The sequence below is a fragment of the Lissotriton helveticus genome, chromosome 1_1, assembly GCF_964261635.1.
Source record: "Lissotriton helveticus chromosome 1_1, aLisHel1.1, whole genome shotgun sequence".
In the NCBI taxonomy this organism is placed as follows: Eukaryota; Metazoa; Chordata; class Amphibia; order Caudata; family Salamandridae; genus Lissotriton; species Lissotriton helveticus.
The window spans coordinates 1,401,248,741-1,401,276,661 of NC_136057.1; the positions used below are offsets into that span (position 1 = coordinate 1,401,248,741).

Here is a 27,921-nt window from a genome sequence, read left to right on the forward strand (position 1 = left end):
TGTGAGGGTGAGGGGAGTGAGGGTGTGTGAGGGTGAGGGTGAGTGGGTGTGTGAGGGTGAGTGAGGGGGTGTGAGGTTGAGGGGGTGTGAGGGTGAGTGAGGGTGAGGGGGTTTGAGGGTGTGTGAGGGTGAGGGGGTTTAGGGTGAGGTGGTATGAGGGTGAGGTGGTGTGAGGGTGTGGGGGGGTGAGGCTGAGGGTGTGTGAGGGTGAGGGGGTGTGAGGGTGAGGGGTTGTGAGGGTGAGGGGTTGTGAGGGTGAGGGGTTGTGAGGGTGAGGGATGTGAGGGTGAGGGGGTGGGTGAGGGTGAAGGGGTGGGTGAGGGTGAGGGGTGCGAGGGTGTGATGAAGTGTGAGGGGGAGGGTGTGGGGTTGTGAGAGTGTGAGGGGGAGGGTGTAAGGATGAGGCGGTGTGAGGGTGAGTGAGGGTGTAGGGGTGTGCGAGGTTGAGAGGGTGTTAGGGTGAGAGGATGAGAGAGGGTGAGAGGGGGGTGAGGGGGTATGAGAGTGTGTGAGGGTGAGGGTGTGTGTGAGGGTGAGAGGGTGTGTGGGGAAAACCTGCATGTGGTCACACTCCGGAAGGAAAAACAATATTCCAAGAGGAAATGAAGCCACTGGGCTTGATATGGAATCTGTGGCTAAAATGAAGTTAAAAGGCCTCGGGCAGTGAGTCTGGCTCTTAACACTGAGGAAAATCGAGGAACACCTGGGGTCTTGGTTTTTAGGAAAGCTACCCTGCTGGAAGAGAGGGGGTTTTGTTTGTAGGGGTAATTGATGCAGTGTGTGTTCACTACGTTAAGGAACATATTGCTGATTTCTAACATGTTGCAGTTGAAATTGATATAAGCATTAGTGTTCCTTTGCATGTGTTCTAGATATTTTTACGCGCCGGTCGATCCACAAATAGGAGCGGTACTAGAGATTGTGTTTTTCCGTCTTTAATCAGTGAAGCGATCGGATCAATATTTTGCAGAGCACTTCTAACACGTGCTTAATAACAGGCAGACTCCGATTGCATTCAGTGACTGGGCAACGAATGCCCCTTGAAGACGGGCAGTAATGCGCAGTGCATGAGATTACATGTACCCCCCGCTGTTTGGCGGCTTGGTGAGGGCAGCTAAAATGAGACGGCGCCATTATGAGCACAATGCACGTGAGAAGCAGGGGCCGCCCACACTAGAATTACCTCATTAGGAAACGATGAAAATGCCACTTAGGAATCCACTTACTGCAGGCGACTCACTTAGCAAATATGATGAGGTAACAGACCCGGTCTGCTGCGTGTTATCACTGCGCCGAGGCCCGTGCATTGAAATAGAGCAGGTGTTCGTCACCTTTACAAGATGAAAGTAACATGTGCGACAGTGAAATTGACAACGCTAAACAGAGCCTATTTTACACACGTATTTAGATGAGACATTCTAGCTTCCAAAAAAAAATAACGTGGAAGGCTCACGGTCGACCCACCCGCACCACTAGGCCTGGGAGGCAGAATTCAGAGTGAGCCTCTTGTTTATCCTTGCGCTGAAGGCGAGCGGGGAGCAAGTTGCTGCGACGGGGGCAATTCAGCAGCCAAACTGGTTGAGGGGTAATGAAACTCCCACCGCTGGGTGAGTGGGTCGGGCCTCCAGGAACAGTACCCACTTCACACAGGTTCAGCAGGTTGCCAAACTCAAAGAAGAAGCGCGCGGCCTACGCGGACGGACAGCCGGTGCCCTGATGCCACGGGGTCAGCCGGTCGGGGGAGCGGGAGCACCGGGCCCGGGGCTTCCGCAGCCCCGCCTGTCACTGCGCGAGGACAGGCTCAGCGACGCCGCCTCCAAGAGGAAGCAGAGGGCACTGGGGGATAAGCCGCCAGGCCGCGAGGAGGGGACTGCAGCGGGAGAACGAGGCGGGGGTAGCGCACCAGGCTCGGGGGAACGGAACCTGGGGGTGACGGGGCTCAAGAACCGCTTCGCAAAGACCGAGGTCTTCATTATTTTACTTTCTCTGAGTCGAACCACCAATATGAAAAAATAAGCCTTGTAGGATTTGTATGACAGGAAAGTTCCTATTATCCCTAATTTCATTGTTTTAATAGAGTAGCAGCCATGATGTGTAAAAAAAAAAAAAAAAAAAAAAAACTAAAAACGGAAGTCAGGCACTTTTGCCTGAGACGGGGGCGGGGCCTGCAATCCAGCAGGAAGTCCCGCCCGCCGCCACAGCCGCCGCCGCCGAGGAAGAAGTGGAGCGATGAGACACTGAACACGCCGAAAGAGCCCGGTAAGTGGTGGGAATGGGGGTCACGCGCGTGTGTATGTGTCTGGAGTGCATGTGTGTGACTGTGGGGGAGGGGGGTGTGTGTGAGCGAGTGTCTGCCGTGTGCCTGCGTGTGCATGCGCTCGCCTGTGTGTGCGCATGCAGAGGGGTGGGGGGTGGGGGCTGCCTATATGTGAAGCGCTCTGATACCTGATTCGGTTCGGGGCTGGGAAATAAAAAAAAAATGCTGAGTTACTCCGCGCATGTGAGACGCGCGCTCCCGCGGTGAAATCCGCGAAGGAAACGCTCGTGTCAGATTGGTGTCCACTCTCCCAATAACGGGCAACATTAGGTCTGAAGCAGACTCTCTCAATGCTCACGCATTGAGAGTACGTCTGCTCGACCTAAAAACGAAATTAATAAGTGTTCTTTAAATCATTACTAGTGTCATTATGCTTAGGGACAGACGCACTTGACATTATAACATCATATTAATCTCTCTTACATACAGGGGCTGAACCAAGTCAAAAACTAGCCCCCTAATCATGATTTCCCTTAAGCAACTGTGTAGCGATTACAATCGGAGTGCCTAGATTTCCCTGTGGTGCACTGGCATCTTGGTGCAAAACGCGGGACACTTCCCAGCCAAACTACAACAAAAACAACTACTACATTTTCTGCCCTGCATCACACACATGATACCCTGAGCCCAAGCAGGGCGGCTCCTTTCCCAGGGACCTCCATGCGATTGAAAGTCTGTACAGTGCTGTACTACTTATGTACTGGTGTACAGGAAACAGGTCCTCTTCTGAGGCTCAAATTCGGATCTGAGATTGTGCATTAGGTCACGATGATCACATATTGCCAATGATGAGCTCCCAGTGTGACCAGTTACTCTCACAGGGTATTATGTCTGACTGGAGTGTACTCCCGAGCCAGGTGCTCTCTCCGGATAACCATTTACTAGCTCATATTGGCACCATGCTGCCCTAACTGGCAACCCCCAAACCAACCTCAGCCCGGGGGTGAGCCGAGACTCTCCCAGGCTGCAGTCTCTGATTGGAGGTTGATACTATGCTGCAATATTGGTGTGACATACACCAGAGTCAGGTGTGTGCAGAATGTCTTGCGGGCATCTTTGCCTGATCCGAAGTCGGCACTGTGTTGGAATAGAATATTGCTCACACCAGAGCCAGACATAAGCAGGTCCTCTCTGGCAGCTGTGTCTGAGGCTGGCACCATTGTGTGGTATGTGTATTAGACAAAGAGGAGCCTGGTTATGCAGTTCCTTCATCATGCTCCTTGGCTAGTCTGACATCATCTGCTCATAAACTGCAGATTTCAGCACAAAAAAAAACATGTTTCTAGATCAAAAGTTAGTAAAAATGTGGTACCTTGTGGTGCAACGCAGAGGAGGGCCCTTCGTAAAGGTTGACTGGTCTCTCTACTGTTGCTTATTTCTGTATTTGGGTGTCAAAGTGTTGCTAATGAGTTGAAACCTGTGGCCAGAAAGTGTTAACATCTGTAAAAATACCAAAATAAGGACGCAATACTAACCCAAAATGTGCCACATTACACGACATAATTTGGCTTTTCTGCCTTTTGCTGCATAATTTAGTCAGCTCTGCTGAAAAATGTAGCCCTCCTCTGCTGCATAATTCCTGTGGCTTTGGTTAAAAGCTGTTAATCACTCTCTCAAGGACAGGGGGATCCTAGGAAATACCATTGTTATGCAAGGGTCTGCATTTTACCAGGGAAATTTGTCAAAAAGCACCTCCGTTAGGAGGGGCAGAATTCTACCAGCGGATGGCAATTGGCTTCCTCCCATAGATGCCCACAATTTGTCTGGAATTAGCACTATCATGGGAGAGCGAGAATTTTACCTGAGGTGGATATAATGCCCTACTGTCCATGGGTTGCCAAGAATTACTAACTGTGTGCCAGATGCAGCATCAGTAACAACACTCACCCCCTTGAATCCCCACAAATTGTCAAGTATTATCACCATAAGGCGAGGGCCAGTAGGTTTCCATGATGGGCAGTGCGGCAAGCAGGAATGGTCCCCAGTGAGAAGCTGTGAGTTAGAGGTCAAACATGCTGTCTTACAGAGGTGGCAAGCAGGTGTGCCTCTGGGCAGAATACACCGCCCCTGCCACTGGGAGAACCCCCAACTCTATCGGCATATTTCCCTCTAACATGTAGGGGGAAAGCATGTATGCTTCAGCCTGCAGCGCCGGCTCTCTGGGATTATGGGTCTGACCTGAAGTCAGTCAGTGCTGAAAAAGGAAATGCCTCCTGAGCCCAGGTGTGAAGAGGTCCTGCACAGATCGGAGGTCTTCCAGTGGCGTTTCTTAAAGGAAATTTTAAGGGGGACGCAATGGGTCACAGATACAACTGCTGTGGCCACCTACAAATGATGGTGTATGTGTATATATATATATATATATATATATATATATATATATATATATATATATATATATATATATATACATACATACACACACATATACATACATATACACACACGTATACTTATATAGATATATACGTACAAAAAGTCACATTTTAAGCCAATATGGCAATTCATACATAAAAATATACCCACACATTTGCTTTACATGTTTAAATGTGACTGTGTACGCGTGCACATATATTGATAAATGTATGTTTAACAAGCGCATATACAGAAAAGTCCCATTTAAACATTTTCCGCCGATATACCACACGCTACCTTTGCACGAGCAGTCCCACCTCGAAGCGCAGCACGCGTGACGGCATGAGGTAGCATTCCCAGCATTCCCACTCCCATTACCTGAGCCTCGCCGCGTACACGTCCTCTTCCCGCAGACGCCGAGCGCGGTCTGAGCTTGCACGCTGCCCCGGGACTGCCCTTTTGGAGGCAGGTTCACGTGAGGGCTCAGCCGCCCGTGGTGACAAGGAAGTGACACCGAGTGAGTCCTCCCCTGCACGAGGTCACGTGGCGGGCCAGAGACCTCCCAGAGGGCACCTCAAAACAGGAAGTGCAGACCCAAGGGTATTCGGTGTTGTAAGAAGCACCTCAAATTCAAGAAGTGACAAACACAAGGTGTATAGCGCTTCGGAGCACAGGAGGCAGGCACCATCTGAGAGCATGTCACTGACCGCAGACCCAAACCCGTCTTTAAATAAATACAAAAATACAGCGAGCACTTCAAAGAGGATAACACGACGAGGCCTTCACTATTTGAGCTGACTCCAGCACCTCTGGATAGGAAGCACATGATGTAGTGCCACGAAGAGCGAATAAGCCCCAACTTATTTATATTAAAAACAAAAAAAGTTTAACGCACCTCACGATAGGTCACAAGGTGCAAAGTCCACAGAGGAGCACGTCAACCAACGTCAGTGGTGCGCTCAGTTAAGAACCTCCATTACCGGTGGGTTTGGGCTCTCGAGTCTGCATCCTTGCTCCTGCAGTTTCTGTCTGAATATAGGGAAGCTTGGCACCTATGGCCGCTCAGGGAGCACTGGGCAACAATATTGAGGGAAAGGTGTTCTGCGTATATGGGTGTTGGGGTAGGGTGCAAGGCAAGGAAGAAGCATTGGCAAAGCCAATAGGTCTTGCCTAAAAGAATTAGGAATTAGGACCACAGAGGGGGAAGAAGTACACGACGGAGGCAGCAGAAAAAGACGAACTCCATTAGAGTGCTTAAAAACAAAGGGAAAAGTAGTGTCTAGAAAATGAGCAGAGGAAGGAAACAAGTAATGCGTCTATGCTCTGTGGGAGGAACAAACACAATGAGGAATAAGGCCTACAACAGCTGACCAATAAGAAACAAGCCAATGCGAGTGACAATAAACCCAGCCAATGGTAAGCAATTGCTGGTCTCTAAGCTCAATGTTAAACAAGCATTTGCAATGCAATAGGTCTCGCATTTACGCAAGTTTAAGCTATTGGCATTGTAAATGGCAATGCCTTATATTTAGGTTTTAAAAACCAAAACATAAATAAAAGGCATTGCCATTTACAATGCCAACAGCGCAAACTCGCGTAAATGCGAGACCTATTGCAAACGATAGATATCGCAGACAAATGGAGGGAGGGCGGGGGTGAAGAAGGCACAGACAACCGTATGAATCGGTTCATAAACGCATGATATAAACTTCCCTTTTTGCGTGTATCAGGGCAGACGCTCACAAAATACTTATCTTCGGTGAACTATCTCTCACGAGGTACCGTTCAGCCATCAAAAACAAGTGCGGAGTGAGTTCACACGCTCCCTCCTGGATCACTTTGTCCCACAGTGCACTCTGAATGAGTGAAGTAGTTGCACTTCGGGGGCCCGATTAGCCAGCTCAGAAACGTGTGCCTTGAAGGCGTGTAGTGCCTGCTATCTATTCTAGTCGCTTCTGGTTGCAGGAGTAATACGTTTATTAAGACAAATCTCCATAAAACGTAATTAGCAACATCTTTAAAAACATATAACAATCACATAAACCAGCATCCTAACTTGCCTTAATTAAAAAATAAGGCTTGATGTTTAAAAAAACGTTAAAAATGCTTTTCGGCCCTGTCTGGCCCGGCTCTGTTTCTCTTGTTGGGCTTCCAGGGCTGGTTCCCGAGCTCCCTACAGCGCCCTGATGCCTCGGGCCCTAACTAGGGCTTTACAGAACCTACAACGCCTTCACTACTGCGAGGCCTCGGCAGGTCAAGATTCGCAATCACGATCCCAGCCCCGGACCGGTTCTATCAAGCGCCTGGAAGCCATTGGGTTATGCAGTATCCCCTACACAAACAGAAGGATACAAATAAATGAGTCTGTGTTTAGACAAGTGAAATGCAAGCCTAGCTTTGCCCGCCCATGCTAGCGCCCTTAGCAAGAAGCAAAATAAAAGTGATTTCTTTGTTTTAGCACAGAATATAAATAATTACATGGCTTTATAGCGCTTGGTTACATGTCGACCGATTCGAACCGCTATAGAGAAGATGTGTTATGAGGCACCTGCTCGATGGTGCTCAGTTTAAGCTCATCGTGAGCGAGAAAAGGCTTAGCTGGCTCTAGGGTTTCAAGTTGCGTCTAATGGCTCGACAGGCACCAGCAGCTAGCGCTGAACTCACTGAGCTATCTCACTGAGTTCGGTCTGAAGTTCTAGTCGTGCTGTTACATCACCATCCTTGCTGTGAGATTTTCTTCCCAATGGTGAAAAGTGCGCTTTACGTTTTACAAGCAGTATTGCCTTCGCCACAAATCTTGAAACTTGTCTGTAGCATCTTTGATCTATTCCAGTAGTGCTAATAGTGGGGTCTGGGTTAAGTGATACTGAATACGGGGCGCACAAAGTCAAGTGGGGACAATACGTTAAACGAGTTAAATGAAAAAGATGAGTACAAGGATGACGGAAACAAGTTCAAGTGGTTTATAAAAGGAATTAATTACTGCCAAAGCGGCACATTTAGCTGTGCGTTTGGTCTGGGTCGGAGGTACGTCCCAGTCTTCAATTAAGTGATACTGAACCAGATTGTAAAATCTATTTTTCAGAATGCATATAGATTGCTGATTATTTCTGATTCAGTTGCCCTACTCATTTAATTATGCAAATTAAACGTAGGACTTGGAGTAAATATTAATAAACTGCAATATATGGCTACTGTTTTGAGATAAATGTTGCTGGTACAGTTTTCAAGAAACATTTGATCTTACTTTTCGGTGAAATACGTTCTGGTAATTTTTTCCCTTGTTTCCGACCTGCAATCGCTTTAAGCTTGCAGCATCCTGGTTTACGACTCTCAAAACCAGTGCAGTAATATTGTGTGTCATAATCAGAGTTATTCATCGCTCATCAGCCAGCCTGTTCTGTGTGGTTTCACTGTAAAGAAGCAACAGTCATTCCTCTTAACCTGTAATGGTCTTCCATCTTTTCAGTGATGTTCACTGCAGTATATCAGTGCATGATGTACAGCACATCAGTCATATAAAGATCCATACACATATCTTTGGCCTATAAAACAGGAACAATATGATGAGAGAAAACTGTTTCAGCCTCGACATGGTGCCTGTAACAGCTTCCCCTGGGCCTGATAAATTCCTCACTAGAATGCTCGCAGCAGAGCTAAAGCTCCTATTTCAGGGCCGTCAAAAATCACAAGGTTCCTTGCAGTTGACAACACTGTGGGCTGACACAAGTCATTATCACGCGGGCCAATTAATCAAACCGCAGTTGCCCCTGCGTGATTGAGACCCGCTTCGAGGATGTTTGCCAGGGTCTGTCCATGTAGAAGTGAACAAGCCCCAACCCTGCCTTCCCTCCCTGAAGAGGCGAGAGCGGATCTCTACATAGAATGCTAAAAGCATAAAACATTTTACTTGCCATTATGATGCGATGTTGTTGCCGTTTGGACAGCTTTATCTGCTCAGGTTATATCCCTGAGCAAATGGAGTCCCGGAAATGTATTGCCTTGTAAGAGTAACTACGGTAACTATGCTGTAATGGCCAGACTCATAAACAAAATAAAGGCACGCCCGCACGAGCGCGCCCGTGCGTTAACTTTAAAAAACAAGGTCAAACCTATTGCATTTGTAAATGCCAGTTTCCCTCCAGCCCTCCTCCTACAGAAAGAAGCATATAAACTACATCACACTAAAGAGTTTGAAACATGGAAAAAAAAGCATTGGCGGCCGCAAATGAAAAAAGAAAAAAAAAAAAACGTGAGTGGTATCTGGGCTGGGAGGAGTGGGAACGTGCCGCAGCCAATAGAGCCTGCACTGAGACCTAGGGCATTTGGTATTGGCTACTAGTTGTTGAGTGGGCGGGGCTGTGTGTTCCGCGCCGCTCTGTGTGTAGCTGGGCGCCGCTGCCGGCTGTAGGTGCGCTGTCTCCGTTTGGAGCTTCTGTCCCCCGGCGAGATCCACATGCCTTCCCTGTGAGCCGAGGTAATGTGGCACGGAAGCCCCGGGCTCCTAAGTGCTGTGTTCCGGCCTGCGGGGCGGCGTCCGACGGGGGACTCCGTGGCCAGGACAGCGGCTGTGAGGGGGGATCCCCGCCGATGGAGGCTGGGGCGGCTAGAGCGTCGGGCGGCCCGGCGAGCAGCACTGGCAAACAGCAAGGAGAGGAGACAGTCTGGTGCCCACCTACCTCTCTGCAGGAGCCGCCTCCGCCGCTTCCAGGGGAGCCGCCGCAGTACCGGCTGGAAGACCTGAACACGCTGGCCACAGTGGTGCGAGCCTGGTATGGGGGGGGTGAGTTTGCCTGTATGTTTGTGTCTGTGTGTGTGTGTGCCTGCCTGCCTGCGCGCGTGCGTGTGTGTGTGTGTGTGCCTGCGTGCATGTGTGTGCCTGCGTGCCTGTTCACCAACACGAAAGCGTGCTCGTTCACGCACCCAAATTGGCAACAGAGGCGCGTAACACCCTCCTGTCCCTAATTCCCCCGAGACGGCGGACTAAAGTTGTCGAACTGGAGCATCCTATCGGATGCAACTCCAGCTCGACCTAAAAATAAAAGATCTTGGAGAGCACATGCTCTGTCTAGGCGTGACATAAAAATGGACTGAGTTGTATAAATGAAGGCTGTGGAGTGACATCCTTCATCACTGATTGCACCAGGAGGGCCTGGAACAGTTCTATAGAAGCATGATGTGCATCCTTAGAGGTAGCAGGTCAGACCTGCTAAGGAGTATCACAAACTCCCTCACCCTTAGAGGTCTGCAAAAGGGTATGACTCCCCCGTCACCTCCGCCTCATCCACTCAGAACTCTGCTTCAGGAAATCCTTGAAAACCTGGATCTTTGGAGCCTCTGATTCCCTGTGCCCGTCTGTAGTATCCTAGGTTGTGATGATTTATATTGTGCCAGTGGAACGGACCAAGTTACTACACCGTCACTTATCGAACACTTCTGCACTAGGTGGCAGCCTCTGTCAGAGCAATATGTATGATTCTGCATAGCGCCAAGATACTCCTGTGGAGTGATAGCTGCGCTTTACAACAACTTTTTTTTTATATATATATATATATATATATATATATATACACACACACACACACACACACACACACACACATGATGGGCCAGCTCGAAAGGGAATAAGAGGGGCTTGCAGAGGCACTTTTTCACCAGCGATGACTCCAATCCTAAGCTTACATTTAACAAAAAAAGTGCATTCTGAGAATTGTAGTGCAAGTTTGTCCCATTAAACTAAAGTTCTAGATTGCAATTGTTAGTCGAAATAAACACTAGACACAGTGTCAGCCTATTAAGGAAGGCTGCCCCTCCTCCCATCCAAACATAGAATTTCAGAAAAACCAACAGCCTGCCATTACCTGACAAAATACTTGAACAAGCATTGATACAGACCATAGGTTTGGCTCTGGCTACTAGCCTTTTGGCTCTATTAAAGCTTGTTTTGTCATTTTTTTAAAAAATGTTAACTTTAGGGTATCAGTAGTCACCCGGCCCCAACCATTTAAAAATAATATTGCCTAAAAAGAGTAAGAAGCATCGGCAAAGCCAGTAGGTCTCACCCTTGGAACTTATTGGTTTATGAATGTTTGCCAATGTAGTACAGCATAGGTTAAAAAAAACTTTTCTGATGCTGTGCAACATTTCACAAAATAAAAATGGAAGAAAGAAGAAAAGTGTGTTGAAGCAGCTGCTAGCTGCATAATTTTGTAGGCACTCCAAGGGTCAACCCACATGTGTTCATGTGTTAGTGTACATACTGAAACCTACAAAATGACTTGGGTGCTATTTGTTTATTTATTGATCCAACGTAGATCAGTATATAAAAGAAAATTAACTTTCACTAGCATGAAAGCACACTTTTTTTTTTAAAGCATAGGGAACAGGCAACAGTTTGCTGCATAGTTCTCCCTGCAAAAATAAATACAAAAATCATTGTATATATATTAACAAGCATTTGCAATGCAATAGGTCTCGCATTAGGAAAGTTTGAGCTATTGGTATTGTAAATGACAAATTTTGTATTTGTGTTGCTTTTGAAAATAGCTAGAGAGAGGTGTAGAGAGAGGGGCGCAGAGAGAGAGGGGCGTAGAGAGAGGGGGGCGTAGAGAGAGAGAGAGGGGCGTAGAGAGAGAGAGAGGGGCGTAGAGAGAGAGAGAGAGGGGCGTAGAGAGAGAGAGAGAGAGGGGCGTAGAGAGAGAGAGAGAGGGGCGTAGAGAGAGAGAGAGAGGGGCGTAGAGAGAGAGAGAGGGGCGTAGAGAGAGAGAGAGAGGGGCGTAGAGAGAGAGGGGCGTAGAGAGAGGGGCGTAGAGAGAGGGGCGTAGAGAGAGGGGCGTAGAGAGAGGGGCGTAGAGAGAGGGGCGTAGAGAGAGGGGCGTAGAGAGAGGGGCGTAGAGAGAGGGGCGTAGAGAGAGGGGCGTAGAGAGAGGGGCGTAGAGAGAGGGGCGTAGAGAGAGGGGCGTAGAGAGAGGGGCGTAGAGAGAGGGGCGTAGAGAGAGGGGGCGTAGAGAGAGGGGGCGTAGAGAGAGGGGGCGTAGAGAGAGGGGGCGTAGAGAGAGGGGGCGTAGAGAGAGGGGGCGTAGAGAGAGGGGCGTAGAGAGAGGGGCGTAGAGAGAGGGGCGTAGAGAGAGGGGCGTAGAGAGAGGGGCGTAGAGAGAGGGGCGTAGAGAGAGGGGCGTAGAGAGAGGGGCGTAGAGAGAGGGGCGTAGAGAGTGAGGGGCGTAGAGAGTGAGGGGCGTAGAGAGTGAGGGGCGTAGAGAGTGAGGGGCGTAGAGAGAGAGGGGCGTAGAGAGAGAGGGGCGTAGAGAGAGGGGCAGAGAGAGAGAGGGGCAGAGAGAGAGAGGGGCAGAGAGAGAGAGGGGCAGAGAGAGAGAGGGGCAGAGAGAGAGAGGGGCAGAGAGAGAGAGGGGCAGAGAGAGAGAGGGGCAGAGAGAGAGAGGGGCAGAGAGAGAGAGGGGCAGAGAGAGAGAGGGGCAGAGAGAGAGAGGGGCAGAGAGAGAGAGGGGCAGAGAGAGAGAGGGGCAGAGAGAGGGAGGGGCAGAGAGAGAGGGGGCAGAGAGAGAGGGGGGCAGAGAGAGAGGGGGGCAGAGAGAGAGGGGGGCCTAGAGAGAGGGGCCTAGAGAGAGGGGCCTAGAGAGAGGGGCCTAGAGAGAGGGGCCTAGAGATGAGGAAAATGAAATTTTGCCTGACAAATGTTTCCCCTACGTATACCCTATGTTACATGTGTGTGCATGTCATCCATGCATATTTCCTTGTAGTGGCCTGAATCACTAGGCCTCTGCATTCATGTCCTGCATTAGAAATGCCTGTCATCAAGTTTCCCAAAAGTTAAGCTAACATAAGGCCCATGTATTTGCATTTCATGACTCCTGACACACTGAAAGCCGCAAGAAGCCCAGCAAGAGGCCTGCCAAGACAGTATTATGAATAACAGTTATCTGTTGCTTTACAGAATCACATTACAGTCTGGTGAAGAAGGTACACAGAACCCATCTGCATAGATAGGGCCCAGCCCAGCCATTCTGTCTCTGTTTAAGTGGATTACAGTGCTTGCATCCATAGAAGAGCTCACAGCCCTCATGCAATGAACGAATAATCAGATAATACATCCCCTGACTCTAGATATCAGTTGTACTAGATGTGCTGGTCGCCTTGACACAAGAGATCTCTCTACTAGGTTGAAAGTCAGCTTCCTCCCAGTTACACGTCAATTGCACGTCATGCTCAAAGTTGCACAATTAGGGCATAGTTCCGGCTAGCTATCCAAACTCCTCCTCTAAGTACCCACCCAGCTATGACACCTACCTATCACCTACCTATGACTCATCAAAGTACACACCCTCATGTACACCCACATGTTCTTATCTCATTTTCTTTCTTGCTCTGCTTAGCCTATGTACAAGAAATGTATATATACTATGTTCAGTAAATAATTGTTAGAAGACTCTTCCTGAACCTCAGAGGTGATGGAACATATTCTCCCTTTGACTCGAGTTATTGGAATAAAGCCCATTTTAACTTGGACACCACGGATCCTGTCTCTCATTTGATGCATGATACTTTGTTAATGCCTAGAAATTCTGCCAGGGTAATATTTTATTTACCACATAATTTGGCGCCCGAACAGGGACATATCCCTTTCCCCACTCGCCGGAGTTGTCGGTCTAGTCTTTGCCCCCTTCTACAGCCGTGACGGACTTCAAAGCGCTCCAGCAGGACTTCCTGCCACTCCCTCAGGCCCACGGAGGAGACGGACTGCGACCAGGCATCCATGTGAGGCGGTGAGGAACGCGGATCGTCTCAACCAGAGCCCAGCCCGTGAGAGAGCAAGGTCCGAGGTCTCCAGAGGTCCACCTGTTCCAAGGCGCAAGCGTAGTCAAGTCAAGTTTCCGAGGCCTTCAAATTTCAAGTTCTGCTTTCCCGGTGAGTACCACTATGGGGAATGCATCAAGTTTCAAGACGGGCCCACTGTAAAAGGTGGGAACGGTCAAGACGGGTCCACGGTTAAACGTGGGCCCGGTCAAGACGTGTCTCAATTTTTTGGGACCGGTATGGTTGTACTGTATTTTCAGTGCACAAAACTGTTTTTCAAGTACATGTTTAACTCTCTGTAATGGTATCTGTTTTAGTGTTTCAATGTTATGATGTTCTAGTGTGAATGATTGTTACTTGTTTCAGTCTATTCTTGTGTATTGTGTTTTCATTGTATTGATTTCAAACATGCCACTGTTTTTAAAATTACGTCAGATAGGGATCAGGAAAGGTATACTAGAAGAGTCAGTTAACATCCCGCCAAGAGATACACCTGGTCATGATATGTATAAAAGAAGTCAAGACCCTCTCAGAAAGACGCTATTGAGTTATGGCGCAAAGAGTCACATAGGAGAACAGAGAAAGAATTCAACAAAGTAGAGAGAAATAAACTAGCAGAGGAAAAAGCCAAAGAAAAAGAATAAAGTCCTCTCAGAAGAACTAGCTAGAGTTAGAGTAGGAGCTATAAGTTTACTGTGGAGTTCCTTGTAAATAGCGCCTTGTAAATTTGCCTATTGAATAGCGTGTCATTTTCGTGACTTGTTGAGTTTCTTGTAAATATGGCTTGTGAATAGCGCCATGTGGTTATGTTTTGTGCAGAGCTTGTTATCATTACGTTAGTCAGGAGAGAGCTGGATCTCTTTCAAGTGCTTAGAGAAAATGTTTTGAAGATGTGCGTACGTGTTATGTGATAACGTGGAGAGATGAGTTCATGACTTTCCCATGTACTGCAGTCATTGGGGAATGATTGTGCTTCAGCTGCCAAAGAGTTAATATCTTGTACTGAGTAGGCAGTATTTGTTTTAACATGCTGTTTAACAAAGTGTTGAGGGATTTTGGCGTTTTTTGGTGTTTGCGGGGGGCGTGTTTTTGAGCGGAAATTCGTACCCGTTCCAGTGGAGGGATTTGGTTGCTTTTTGGTGAGGATTTAGGGAATCGCTTGGACTACTGTGATGCCAAATTTGAAAAGGATCTGAGCTGTGGAAGTGGTGGAAAAAGGCATGTTTTGTGCGGAGGTGCGATTTGCCATGTTATCCAATGGGCGTAGTCAGTTTACAGATTGAATGGTAAAATGTTGCATGGAGAGTAAAGAAGTGTATTTGTAAAGGGTTTGCCTTGGAACACTTGATTTAATGTGTTTGGCTCAGAGGTCGGTAGTTGTAAATAAACCAGTCTTATTGAGATAAGGGTTTTTGCACGGAGAGTGCTTTAATGTTTTCACGGATGAGAAGAAATTATAGAATAGACCCATTAGAGAAAGTGCTTTTAATTAGTGTACTGCAACAGTGTGTTTTTATTTAAATAGGAATGTTTCTACAGAATATTTTTCCCAATGCAAGCTGCCCTTTAGAATAGCGTTGTGACAGTTAATAGACTCACTTAGAAAACATGTTTTTTTTTTTTTTAATTTATTTTGTTTAGCTTGCACACTCACTTAGGAAAGTGGCTGTTTGTATATTAATGACCGTGGCTCTTTTTGATAGCAATGCATTAAGATGGTAGTGTATTATAGCTAAGTGTCCCCTACATTAGTTTAATTTGCATTCATTTAGTTTCAAGGCTCACCTATGTACTTTGACAGGCTGCTGATAGAAAGGTTATTTCTTGCACGATAAAAGCAGTGTTTATTAAACAAGACTTGGAAAATAGGATTTATTATGTCTGATTCAGAGGTCAGTTAGGCTGCAATGCTTACACAGATGGTTACAGATAAACATTTAGTGGAGACACTTCAATTGATATATGCAGAGAACAGTCCCAACCCAACAGTCCATGATAATTCGTTTTTTTCTCTCAACTGCAAAATGCGTAGCCTTGTTTGCAGAAGTACATTGTCCCATATTTTGTGTTAATTTGCCTGCTAAACAAATGCCCATGTTTCAAATGTCTTGCCTTCTAGCTGAATTAGTTAGACAAAAGTGTTTTTTAGAAAGTGGAGCTTCTAAGTAGCAGTACATTGTAACAGAATTATTTTAACATGCTAGCATGTCACTTAGTTACAAAAAAATATATATCTTTATTAATTTACTTTTTACAACGTTTTAAATTTGTTTCAGTTAAGTTGGAGAACGTGGGTTAAGCTCTCTGTCCTGGGAACAGTTATGTTTTGAATTACTTAGAATGTGTTTTTCGACCTTGAAGTGGCTGAACCACTTCTCCTGGCTGACTCCCAGGGACAGATGTTTATGTAAAGGGAGGGTTACTCCCTCTTGCCGTGCCTGTCTTGTTATTATTGGCCATAACCCAATTCTTTCCGCGATCCCTTTGTTTCTGTAAAGGGAGGGCCACTCCTCCGACTGACGCTAGCTTTCTAGGCAGACGCTTGGCTCTTTCAATGAGCTCAGCGTTGGCAGCGACCCAATTTTAGAGTAGCAGAGACAAGTGAGAGGCTTGTCTCCGCTTAGTGATGTTTGACACTGAGCCAGCTCCTGGCTCTGAGGGGAGGGGTAGGTGAGCAAGGAGTGAGTTCGTAGCGAAGTGACCTCCCCAGCCCCTCTGACTTGTGTACAGAAAAATTGTTCTTCCTTACAGTCAACACTAAAAGCTTCATTGACTTCAGATAAATTCACGCTTGCAAATGAATAAGTTTTTCCTTCAGTAGTGTAAACAGAATAATTGGCAGGAGTCTTGCTCTTGCAGACGGGTTAAGCATCTGGCAGTCATTCAATGTTAGATCACAGTGAAGCCCGGCTTGGATTTGATTCAAAACTCCGAGCGCGAACATAATTCTAGAGGGAGGGGCTGCTTCTCAAAGGAGTGAGGAGTGGCGAGGCTCTAGGCCTTCTGTCTATGACAAGAATAATTTGGATTTATTCAAATACATTTAGAGAACAGATTGTAGGTGGTATGGTCATACTGTTCCCAAGATTTAGAGTAGGATTTTTGTATACTGCAGAGCTTTTGGAAAAAGGTTTCCCCAAAATAAGAATTGTGCTTTTGAATTGAGAATTCATTTTTATTTATTTATTTATTTTTATATAAATCATTTTTGCTAGATTGTTGACAGTGAGCCCTAGCATCTACAGTCAGACACTAAAGGAAAGGCTAGACAGTATTCACATGCCTGCCAACACAGGACTGATACAGTACGTAGACGACATCCTGGTTACTGCACGATCAGACACAGAATGCGAGAATGCATCACTGACAGTTACAATTCTGTGAAAAGCAAGTGGTGTAATAGGACACTTGCTTTCCAAGGAGGGTAGACAGCTAACACAAGATCACATACAGGTCATTACTAACCTTTCACAGCCCAAGACACAAAAGGAAGTACGTGCCTTTATTTGCCTCACTTCTTACTGTAGGCAATGGATTCCCCAGTATGCATATCTAGCCAACCACTCATACAGTTAACTACACAGAAGGCAGCCATTTTGACTGTACTCCCTTGGACACAAGAACACACCTTGGCATTTGAGGAATTAAAAAGAGCATTATATCACGCGCCATATTTTTATTTATTTAGCGAGACTGACAGGATATGAACTGACATTATTTCAGCCACACATAGAGATCAGACGTTGTAACATTCTGAATCCTGCAACACTTTCGCCCTCAAGTACAGTAAATACACCACCACATGACTGTGTGGAAGTTATGAATATAGTGACAAGACCAAAACAAGACCTGACAGATATTGTACACTCTATGTAGATGGATCATGCATGAGAACGAATGAAAGGAGAGTTAGTAGCAGCGTATGCCGTGACCACAGAAGTCATAGAGACACAGAAAATAGACACACTGTCTGCTCAAGCAGCAGAGCTCATTGCTCTGACACAAGCCTACATAAGAGCAAAGCACTTGAGAGTAAACATTTATACTGACTCACAATACGCTTTTGGCGTTGTTCATGATTTTGGGGTCCTGTGGCAAGAGAGAGGTATTTTGACCTCCCATGGGACCATGATTCAGCATGACCAGCTTATTCAGGCCCTGTTAGAAGCCATACATTTACCTACAGCCATTTCTATCCTGAAGTGCAAAGCTCACACCAAAGTTACAGACACCATTTCCCAGAGTAATGACCTGGCAGACCGAACAGCTAAACTTACAGCACAGACACCAACAGACACGACAAGGACAGAGGTACCATTACTGACAACATGTATGACAGTCAGGGATCCCACTCAAGATGTACTCGACATACAGACACATGCCACTGCAGATGAGATAAAGAAATGGACTGAACAAGGAGGGGTCCAGACTGACCAAGGTTGGATGACTAAGGGAAAAAGCACATGGTTTCTTTCAGATTCTATGGTACAAGTAATCATCAACACAGCCCATAGTCCAGCACACTTAAGAGAAAAAGCAATGCTAGACAGCTTACAGAATATGCGAACATGTATGATCTGTTGCCAGTTCAATCCAGGTAAAGGCATTCCGGTGGATCAAGGCGGATTTCATCCTCCTGACCACCCTTTTGAGGTTCTCCAGATGGATTATATCCAAATGGATGGATGTAGAGGTTACAAATATGTCTTAGTAGTTATGTGTGCACTATCCAGATGGACAGAAGCATATCCAGTTCCAGATTACACTGCTGTGACAACAGCCAGGCAATTAGTGCGCGAGTTCTTCCCCAGATATTGCCCCGTGTCATCTATTCTGATAACGGTCAGCCATTCTCCTCTGAATTAATGAAACAAGTGTCACTTCTGTTAGGTTATACATGGAAGTTCCATTGTGTACGACACCCAGAAGCAGCAGGCCTTGTAGAAAGACATAATCAGACAATTAAGACAAAAATTGCTAAGATCTGTACAGAAAAAGGCGTGGATTGGATGGTGGCCTTGCCGGTTGCCCTCTTTTACATGCGAATGGTAGCTCATTCCAGAACAGGCCTATCTCCTTATGAAGTAGTTTTCGGTAGACCGCCAAATATGTGAGGTACGCCTATGCCAAAGAAAATACCGGATGTTGACAGTAACATGCTGACAGATTACCTGGCTTCCTTGATGTCTACACTACTCTCTTGTTGTTCACAGGTTGCTGCTGCCTTCCCTGACAACACCCAGGTCAAGGAACATGCCATAGCACCAGAAGATTCTATACTTGTGTCCGGAATTTTGACCGATCAAGCCCCCTTGAGCCACGTTGGAAGACGCCGAAACCACGAGGACCGAAGTTGGTGGAAGGACGTAAAGGCCGAACTCACCTTCATCACTACAAAAGATACTTTGGACTATTTGGAACTTTTATAAAGAACACTGACCTTTGCTAGAAAAGACTCCACAGCAGGAGTATAGGTTTAAGTAGCGATCCAGTAAGTCAGACGTAGTTTAATTGTCTAAGTCCACTCGGTGGTGAATCGGTTAGGCTAGATTTCTGACATGTATAAGATCACATATGAGAATAGCAAGAAGAGAGATAAGAAGGAAAAATACTGCAAGAGTTTACGCAGTAGATGTATAGTTACCTTGATCATTTTTTTTATTCTGTGCATTGTTATAATTGGTATCAGTTTATTGCTACACGTTTTCTTTCCCATTTCCTCACATATACATTCTTCCAGTAACAGCACCGCAGAGCACACATTTAGTGACCTGCCTCCTCATGAATTGTCATATCGACTTGCACTACGTAACAATACTTTTATTCGTATGTTACACCATTCTCACCAGACCAGCAATGCAACTGATTGCTGGGTATCTGGCCAACTACCTCCTTATCAAGAAACGAAGGGAGTTCTGCCCTTCTACCCTTTACCGTTCTCACACAATGGTTCATGTGGAGCATGGTTTGCTTTAATTACCTCAATAGATAGAAAGTACATAGCTTATCCAGGTGGCTGGATATATGGAAACCTGAATAAAGTAATGAATGAAGCATGCTTTCCAGACAAAGACGGATTCCCCCAAAGAAAGGGAACTGATTTAGAGAATGAAGAGTACGAACAGGGAAATGCATCTGTTAATTTTATAATGTTAAATGTTCAGCCCAAGCAAAATACAGGTCCACCGTTTATATCAGTCCTGCCAGCTAAAGGTGATTTATGTGTTAGTAAGAAAGGCTCAGTACATATGGGACACAGCGAGTGTAACACTGTAGTAGGGTTTAATGATAAAGGACTTTCTTCTTTCAAAACATCACGCCATACCCATTTCATTTGTGGTCAGACAGCCTATGTACATCTGCCCTTAGACTGGGGTGGGACTTGTTATATAGCATTCTTATTGCCACCCGTTTTTCTAGCCCCATCCAATTATCATAGAGATTCACGACTAGAACATGTTAGACAAAGGAGAGAGACAGATTCCGCAGGGATCGATCAGACTGAAACAACTTGGGAGCAATATACAGATTTCAACAAAGGATTCTTTTTCTTCGTTGGCCCCGTCCAAAACAGTAAACTGATACGCAGGTTAACAAGGACTCTTGAAGCAGTAGTAAATGTGACTGCATCTGCCCTGGCGAACTTAACCCAGGAACAGTCTGCTATTAGACTTGTCGTTCTTCAAAACCGCCTCGTTCTAGACGTCATCTTGGCGGATAGGGGCGGAGCTTGTAGAGTCATCCGATCTAGTGGTTGCATTTTCATCCCAGATAATGCACCATCTGTGTACGAAGCAATAACAAGGCTCCACAAAATTGCTAATGCCATACATCAGGATCCAGGCACATGGACTTGGTCCAGTTGGCTCTGGGGTATAATATCTGCTTGGGGATGGAAAGTTATGTCCTTCCTAGGAATGATCCTACTTATGATATTTGGTTGCTGTCTCTGTCTGCAGTGTGGCCCGGCCATTTGCGGCCTGTGTGCTACTGCCTGTATTACCCATCCACGTAAACAAAGAGTTAAAGATGAACAAATGATTCTGTATGATGAACTATACGGTCTCATGAATATAGATGTATCCTAAAGGGTTACGTAGGGGACAAGGAGGGAATGAGGAAAATGAAATTTTGCCTGACAAATGTTTCCCCTACGTATACCCTATGTTACATGTGTGTGCATGTCATCCATGCATATTTCCTTGTAGTGGCCTGAATCACTAGGCCTCTACATTCATGTCCTGCATTAGAAATGCCTGTCATCAAGTTTCCCAAAAGTTAAGCTAACATAAGGCCCATGTATTTGCATTTCATGACTCCTGACACACTGAAAGCCGCAAGAAGCCCAGCAAGAGGCCTGCCAAGACAGTATTATGAATAACAGTTATCTGTTGCTTTACAGAATCACATTACAGTTTGGTGAAGAAGGTACACAGAACCCATCTGCATAGATAGGGCCCAGCCCAGCCATTCCGTCTCTGTTTAAGTGGATTACAGTGCTTGCATCCATAGAAGAGCTCACAGCCCTCATGCAATGAACGAATAATCAGATAATACATCCCCTGACTCTAGATATCAGTTGTACTAGATGTGCTGGTCGCCTTGACACAAGAGATCTCTCTACTAGGTTGAAAGTCAGCTTCCTCCCAGTTACACGTCAATTGCACGTCATGCTCAAAGTTGCACAATTAGGGCATAGTTCCAGCTAGCTATCCAAACTCCTCCTCTAAGTACCCACCCACCTATGACACCTACCTATCACCTACCTATGACTCATCAAAGTACACACCCTCATGTACACCCACATGTTCTTATCTCATTTTCTTTCTTGCTCTGCTTAGCCTATGTACAAGAAATGTATATATACTATGTTTAGTAAATAATTGTTAGAAGACTCTTCCTGAACCTCAGAGGTGATGGAACATATTCTCCCTTTGACTCGAGTTATTGGAATAAAGCCCATTTTAACTTGGACACCACGGATCCTGTCTCTCATTTGATGCATGATACTTTGTTAATGCCTAGAAATTCTGCCAGGGTAATATTTTATTTACCACAGAGAGAGGGGCCTAGAGAGAGAGAGGGGCGTAGAGAGAGAGAGAGGGGCGTAGAGAGAGAGAGAGGGGCGTAGAGAGAGAGAGAGGGGCGTAGAGAGAGAGAGAGGGGCGTAGAGAGAGAGGGGCGTAGAGAGAGAGAGAGGGGCGTAGAGAGAGAGAGAGGGGCGTAGAGAGAGAGAGAGGGGCGTAGAGAGAGAGAGAGGGGCGTAGAGAGAGAGAGGGGGGCGTAGAGAGAGAGGGGGGCGTAGAGAGAGAGGGGGGCGTAGAGAGAGGGGGGCGTAGAGAGAGGGGGGCGTAGAGAGAGGGGGGCGTAGAGAGAGGGGGGCGTAGAGAGAGGGGGGCGTAGAGAGAGGGGGGCGTAGAGAGAGGGGGGTGTAGAGAGAGGGGGGTGTAGAGAGAGGGGGGTGTAGAGAGAGGGGGGTGTAGAGAGAGGGGGGTGTAGAGAGAGGGGGGTGTAGAGAGAGGGGGGTGTAGAGAGAGGGGGGTGTAGAGAGAGAGGGGTGTAGTGAGAGAGAGGGGTGGAGATAGAGAGAGGGGTGTAGAGAGAGAGGGGTGTAGAGAGAGAGGGGTGTAGTGAGAGAGGGGTGTAGTGAGAGAGAGGGGTGTAGAGAGAGGGGTGTAGAGAGAGAGAGGGGTGTAGAGAGAGAGAGGGGTGTAGAGAGAGAGAGAGGGGTGTAGAGAGAGAGAGGGGTGTAGAGAGAGTTTGTTTATCCTACTCTCAGCTCCTGTTCCTTCTGTTATCGAATTACAACAATCCATTACTCAGTGAAATGATTTATTCTTCAGACTGATGTTTTGCAGGAAGTGTTTTAACAAGTCTAAATTTCCGGTGTATGGTATACGATTTCACACAATTGTTCTGCGTTACGCAATTCTACATTGTGCTAATAAGTACTCAACTCGTAAAAAAATATAGTTACATCTTGAATCTGCAACCATTAGATTAATAAAAGAAAAAAATGATATTTTAGTTGAACGATTACAATATTGTTTTGCTTAGACAACTCAGCGTTTGAAAAAGAGCTTGGAATGTTGAATTAAAAAGTGCGTCAGCTGGCTACTTAAGTACCTGTTAGTTGCTTGATATGCTACAGTTTCAATATTTCAGAGTCTTTTCGTGGCTGTGTGCATCTTAGACCTAAAACGTCTTTTCCCACACCGATTGAACTTCACAGCAAAACGCGCCATCGCTCTTACGTGTCAATTATAATGATGTTGAAAGCCTTCTGTATTTTCACACTTTCGTCATTTAAGTGTTTGATGAAGAACAGCTGGCACCACTAATAACACAATGAATGCATGCCTACGGTAGAGCTGCTGACGCCTTTACATCTGCCACTAATTCAATTAATGCACTCAGAGTGAGCATACGTGACGGAAACATGACTTCAAATATTACTTCTAAATGTATCGATACATCCGCGCGATAAATGATGTACTCCTTGTGTAAGAGCAGAATGCCGTCACACACAGTGAAGTTAACCAGTGGTGGGAGCGGGCAGACCTTTTGCTCCCTGCGTTGGTGGGTGGGAGAAAATGTGAACAATAGCAGACCAATGGATGAAAAGGGTTGGCTGAAAGTCTTTAAAAGTATATTATGCATCCAATTGTATTGATACCTCTGCAGCAAACATTAACCCACTGAGCCCACATACCAGGATTTGATTCTGTATCCAGTATTAGACACAGGGATCACCACAGCAGGCTCACTGTACTGTTTTAGAAGGAAGGGAAGCGGTGTAGCAGATACATGTCGGACTCTGCCGCAAATACATTAACTTGCTGAGTGACCAGGGTGCAATCATGTGACCCCGACACTCATCCCTGCCTGGCTGAGTTATCCTGCCCGCTTATCTTGATAACAAGGACGTTCCACACTGGCCTGTGTGAAGCAAAGGGAAAAGGTGACCAGGGCCTGACTGGGAGGGTACACAGGTCACGGTTTCCCAATAATAACTCACGTCGCGTGGCCATGTTTGTCCCAGTCATATGACCGCAAAGAAGGAACAATGAGACAGCCGGGGTGAGTCATAAGAAGCCGAGCACGGGCTGCTGTGTGAGCAAAGGGCGGCAGTAAGGCCACCGGAGGATTCTGGGGCAGATTTAATACCGACTAAAAGTATGGCTTGTCAGATCGCGGCAACCCAAGTGCGTTCTCTTCTCTACGAGACTTGAGAAGTAAGGCTCATGTGACCAGCAAATATACGCCCCCTTGACAGGACAGCATGCCTCTGGCGACCTTTAGCTCTATTCCCCAGCCGCCCACTAGAGGCCTGGAGCACTGCACCTACGGAAAAGCTGCTGCAACGTGTCCCTCCTGAAAGGCACTCGAGAAATCTAAAACCGGACAGGACCAGCCTTTGTGACCTAGAACGACGCGCCTCCGGACTACAGCTGCCTGACCCTAGTGGCCTGGACATCTGAGGCTTCTTCCTTATGGGGGACTGGGGCTGTGAGTCTCTAGCGCCACCTACAGTTTTAAAAACACATAAATGATCTCCTTAAAACGACTTTATCCACCAGGAAAGCGTTTCAGACCCCTGCCTTTATGCTGCAAATCGTTATCAGAATCAAAACTACAGCATCAAAAATGTACTAGGTACGATCGAAAATGACAGCACAATACTGTCAGAGTGCAACAGCCTGCGGTTCCTTTTAGCGGCCAAAATACACTAAAACCTCTGTTGGGGTCGGCTTTCTACGAAGAAAACGGGACAAGTCTGTCTTGTTCAGGAAGCGCCTACAAGTAGGTAGGGGGTACTTCCTGTATACTAATGAGCAGACCCCGCCTCCTGGAACAGGTCATTAACTGAAGCAAATGGGGAGGGGCTATCCGTAAATCCAAAACCTTATTAAAAGGGTATGTTTACCTCCCTCTCGTCACGTGGACATAACTGCCAGCTTTCACAGTTCTATGCCTAATGTCCTGCTATAGACCACTTTTTTCTCTCTTTAAAATCTGGGACTTGAGGTCTTGTTTAATCCATTATAAAGCAGGACTAGAAGTCCCATAATTCAAAGGGAAAAACAACTGGATTGGAGCAGCACATCACGCATGGGCCTGTGAAAGTTCGAGGCTATGCGCGGGCAGACATTTAAAATATAAACAAAACAATTACGATCTCCACAATGTCAGAATATACCAAGCCCAAGATGATTTTAGTACATATGTAGTCGGACTGTTTGATACGAAATGGCGAAAGGGAGGCTAGAGACAGAAGTAAGTCTTTCAACGCCAGTTCTCTCCAAACAAAGGAGAACGATTCTGGGCAGCGCTTGCCATTTTCGCAACCCAAACAAGCTTTAGGAATAAAAATACAGGTACAGACAAAGACAGCACTCAGGAGTTGCCGATTTGCCGTTAGTGATCTGTACTTTCTTCATCAAACTTGGTCTCCGGTGACCCTCCAAACAGGTTAGATCTTGTTTTCCGGCTCTCTTTCTGTAGTCCTCGAATGATGTCCAGGAGAGAGGGCCAAAAATGTATCGGTCTCGATTTTTTTCTGCAAAATATCTCCCTTCCTCGTTTTAAAATATTGGCATGCATCTCCTAGTATCACTGAAAGGGCAAGAAAGCGACTCGAAACTGCGCGCTCCCGTTGAGAGTTTTAGTTAATGAATGCTAGGGAGTTTTTGTCTTCAGTTTAATATAGCGCGAACTCGACCCGAAGGTATTGGGGCGCTTTACATGAGCAGCAATTACACACGGACACATTCATTTTTGGTAGGAACGGGGAGATTAAGTGATTTGCCCAGAATCACAGGATGTTGAGTCAACGTCGAGACTCGAACCTGGTACCAACGACACCAACCAAATCGGGCTCGGTACAAGCAAACAAAGTCAATGGTGAGTTAAAAAACACAATTAGTCGGTAGCGATGGGCTGTGTCTGCTCTGGTGGGAAGCAGGGATCGATGTTTGCTCGGTACCGAGCAAACAAAGTCAATGGTGAGTTAAAAACACAATTAAGAGAGAGAGAGAACCAAATTCCTTCTGAAATCACGCTAAGCACCGAGAGCGCAAAACATCCTAACAGCTTGGCTGTACAGGCCCGAATACATGTGCATTTATTAAGAGCCGCCGGTGTCCTTACCTCTGTGTGGTCCCGAAGAGAGGGGTTTCTACCCGAAAACCACCTTTTTCTTCCGGATTCAGAGCCGGACTGGCTTTCTTTGGTGCTCTCTAGTTTCAAACTCTGCAGTTCAACAGGTTCACAAGCCCCCTCCCCTCCTCAAGCCAGCCCCCTCCCCTCCTCCTAGCCTTGGGTTAGCTAAAACACACAGAAAAGATGCGCACGCCCCGAAACTTTTTTCTATATCCCCAGTTGAATTTAGAGACCAGATAGCTTCTAGGCGCGCTCGAGTAGGCTTTCGTGGGCTACAATTTCATATTGTTGTCATAATGACGACGATTCCCCGGTGCAAGCGACCGTGACTATTAAAACGACTAATGCTCCAAGCGTGTGACACTTTAGTGAAACAATCGGTGCGGGCCATGGTGTGTCTTCAAAGCTGTCCCGGGGTGCGTGAGCCTCCAATGGAATCAACGAGTTAATTCGGATTCGCGACGTTTTGCGCAAAGATGTGAGGCACAGTTCAAGTCAGTGGTGCCGTCCGAGTGACATTGTGTTCGCACTCGCCATGTCTCAGGTCGGGAGGGATTAGTTCTTGTAGCGCAGTGTTCTTGTGCTGGCCCTTCTTAGTTTCTCTCCCATGCTGCGATATTAGTTACATTTTTTTCACAACACGCACCAACCCTCACTTCGACCCCCTACTCTTTTTTTCCCCTCCATAGAAGCCCGCAGATCAGTTGATGTGACCCCCGCTGCAAAAACTCCGCTTTTTATAACACTAAGCATGCTGGGACTTGTAGGCCCCTTGCTTGAAATAGCTCAGTGGCCATAGAACCACATTACAATCAGTTAGTATGTACCGTGAGGAGGAAACTAATTGGAAATATACTGCGGTTCTAACACCCTCCTCTCGATGGGGGTTGGGAAGCTGGAAGATGATAAAAAAAATCAGGACAAAAAAATATATGTTTTAAAACTTATATTTTTTGTCCTGATTTTTATCAGCTTTCAGCTTCCCTACCCCCATCGAAGCAACCTTTGCTTTGACCCGCCATGCCTTTTCTAGAGGAGCGTCATTCCTTTACGGCCCCTGAGGTTCAAAGGTCAGCCACCTTCTTCAACAGTCCAGCTAGCACCCTCTCCTCGTATTTCAACGGAGTGTCTTTTTCAGCAAGGACTGGTGGGAGAAGAAAGCCGGTACGAGAGGAAGGCAGTGGATTGGAGCAAGGATGCTGGGAGAGAGGAAACCCATAGCTTTTAGAGATGAGCCCATTAGGGTGATTAGATGGCTCCTTGCATACAACGTTTATAAACATAAAAGAGGGAGGATCTGAAAAATATAAACGAGGGCATTTTTTTCCCCATTGACTTGCATTAGAGGGCTGACAATCTTAGGCTAGAGAAAACTAGGTAAAGCCTCTTTTAACTTAACAAATGAAGTCTCCCGCCAGCATCGGATCTGTTGGCATCCATGTCATCCGAACACCACTTATCCATTCCTAGACTTTGCTTTTACATACCATCGTTACCAGGTGTGTTGGTCCACTTGGCTCAATTATAACAAACCAAAACTACAACTGTCCGAATGTACTGATATGGTAAAACAAAATCCAGAATTGGAAAATTGTGTCCTGGTGAAATGACGTCATGTGCTTTACCCAATGGATGATATATAAAGCTCTCAAGTGTCCTATAAATTACGGATCTTGTCCACTATTTTTAGGCTCGGCCTAGCGTACACTGCGCAGCAGTGTCGCGCAGCCGAGAATTTATGTTTCCTAGAGTGGGGCTTGAACCCGCCCCTCTTCTCCATTGGATGGCTTCCTAAACGGAGGCCAGCCATTGGTGAAGAGGGGCGTCACTCCGTTCAAGCCCCGTCTTTTTGAGATTGAGGGGTGTGTTTTTGCGTTTCTTTCTGTTTACTTTCTCTCCTCTTCCCATTGGCTGGAATTTAACATTCCAGCCAATGGGAAGAGGAGAGAACGAAAACACGCCCCTCAATCCCAAAAATGATGCTGGTTTCTCCGAGGCATTCCTGCCTCGCCTCGGAGAAAGATGGTGGTGACTCTCCTCAGAGAGTCAGAAACAATAACAAAGACATCGGAGGAGGTGGCATAGCACTGGGCTTCGCGACTAGAATGTATCGCTCCATATTCACCGCCGATGAGAAAAAGCAGGCCGGTGCGTAAGACGGCCTGGGGCGCGTGACCCTCGCAGGAACCTTAGCCCGAACAATAACACCAGAGCTGCCTGGGAGTTCGAGGCTTCGGTGGTTTGGTAAATGTAAATGTACAGGAATTTATATAGTG

At 46.6% G+C, this 27,921-nt stretch overlaps 1 protein-coding gene across 6 annotated transcripts in view; it reads right to left on the reverse strand.

Annotated features, from left to right (window-relative positions):
• The window catches only part of ACP5 (acid phosphatase 5, tartrate resistant), a 589,255-nt gene that overhangs the window by 85,633 nt on the left and 475,701 nt on the right, over positions 1 to 27,921 (reverse strand). The window contains exon 1 of one of the 6 annotated variants that reach the window (XM_078684672.1): positions 5,051 to 5,207. The exons of the other annotated variants lie outside the window; for them this stretch is intronic. The gene's annotated coding sequence lies outside the window, so the exon portion shown is untranslated. Of the gene's footprint in view, positions 1 to 5,050; positions 5,208 to 27,921 lie in introns of those variants that run through there. 6 annotated transcript variants of the gene reach the window in all.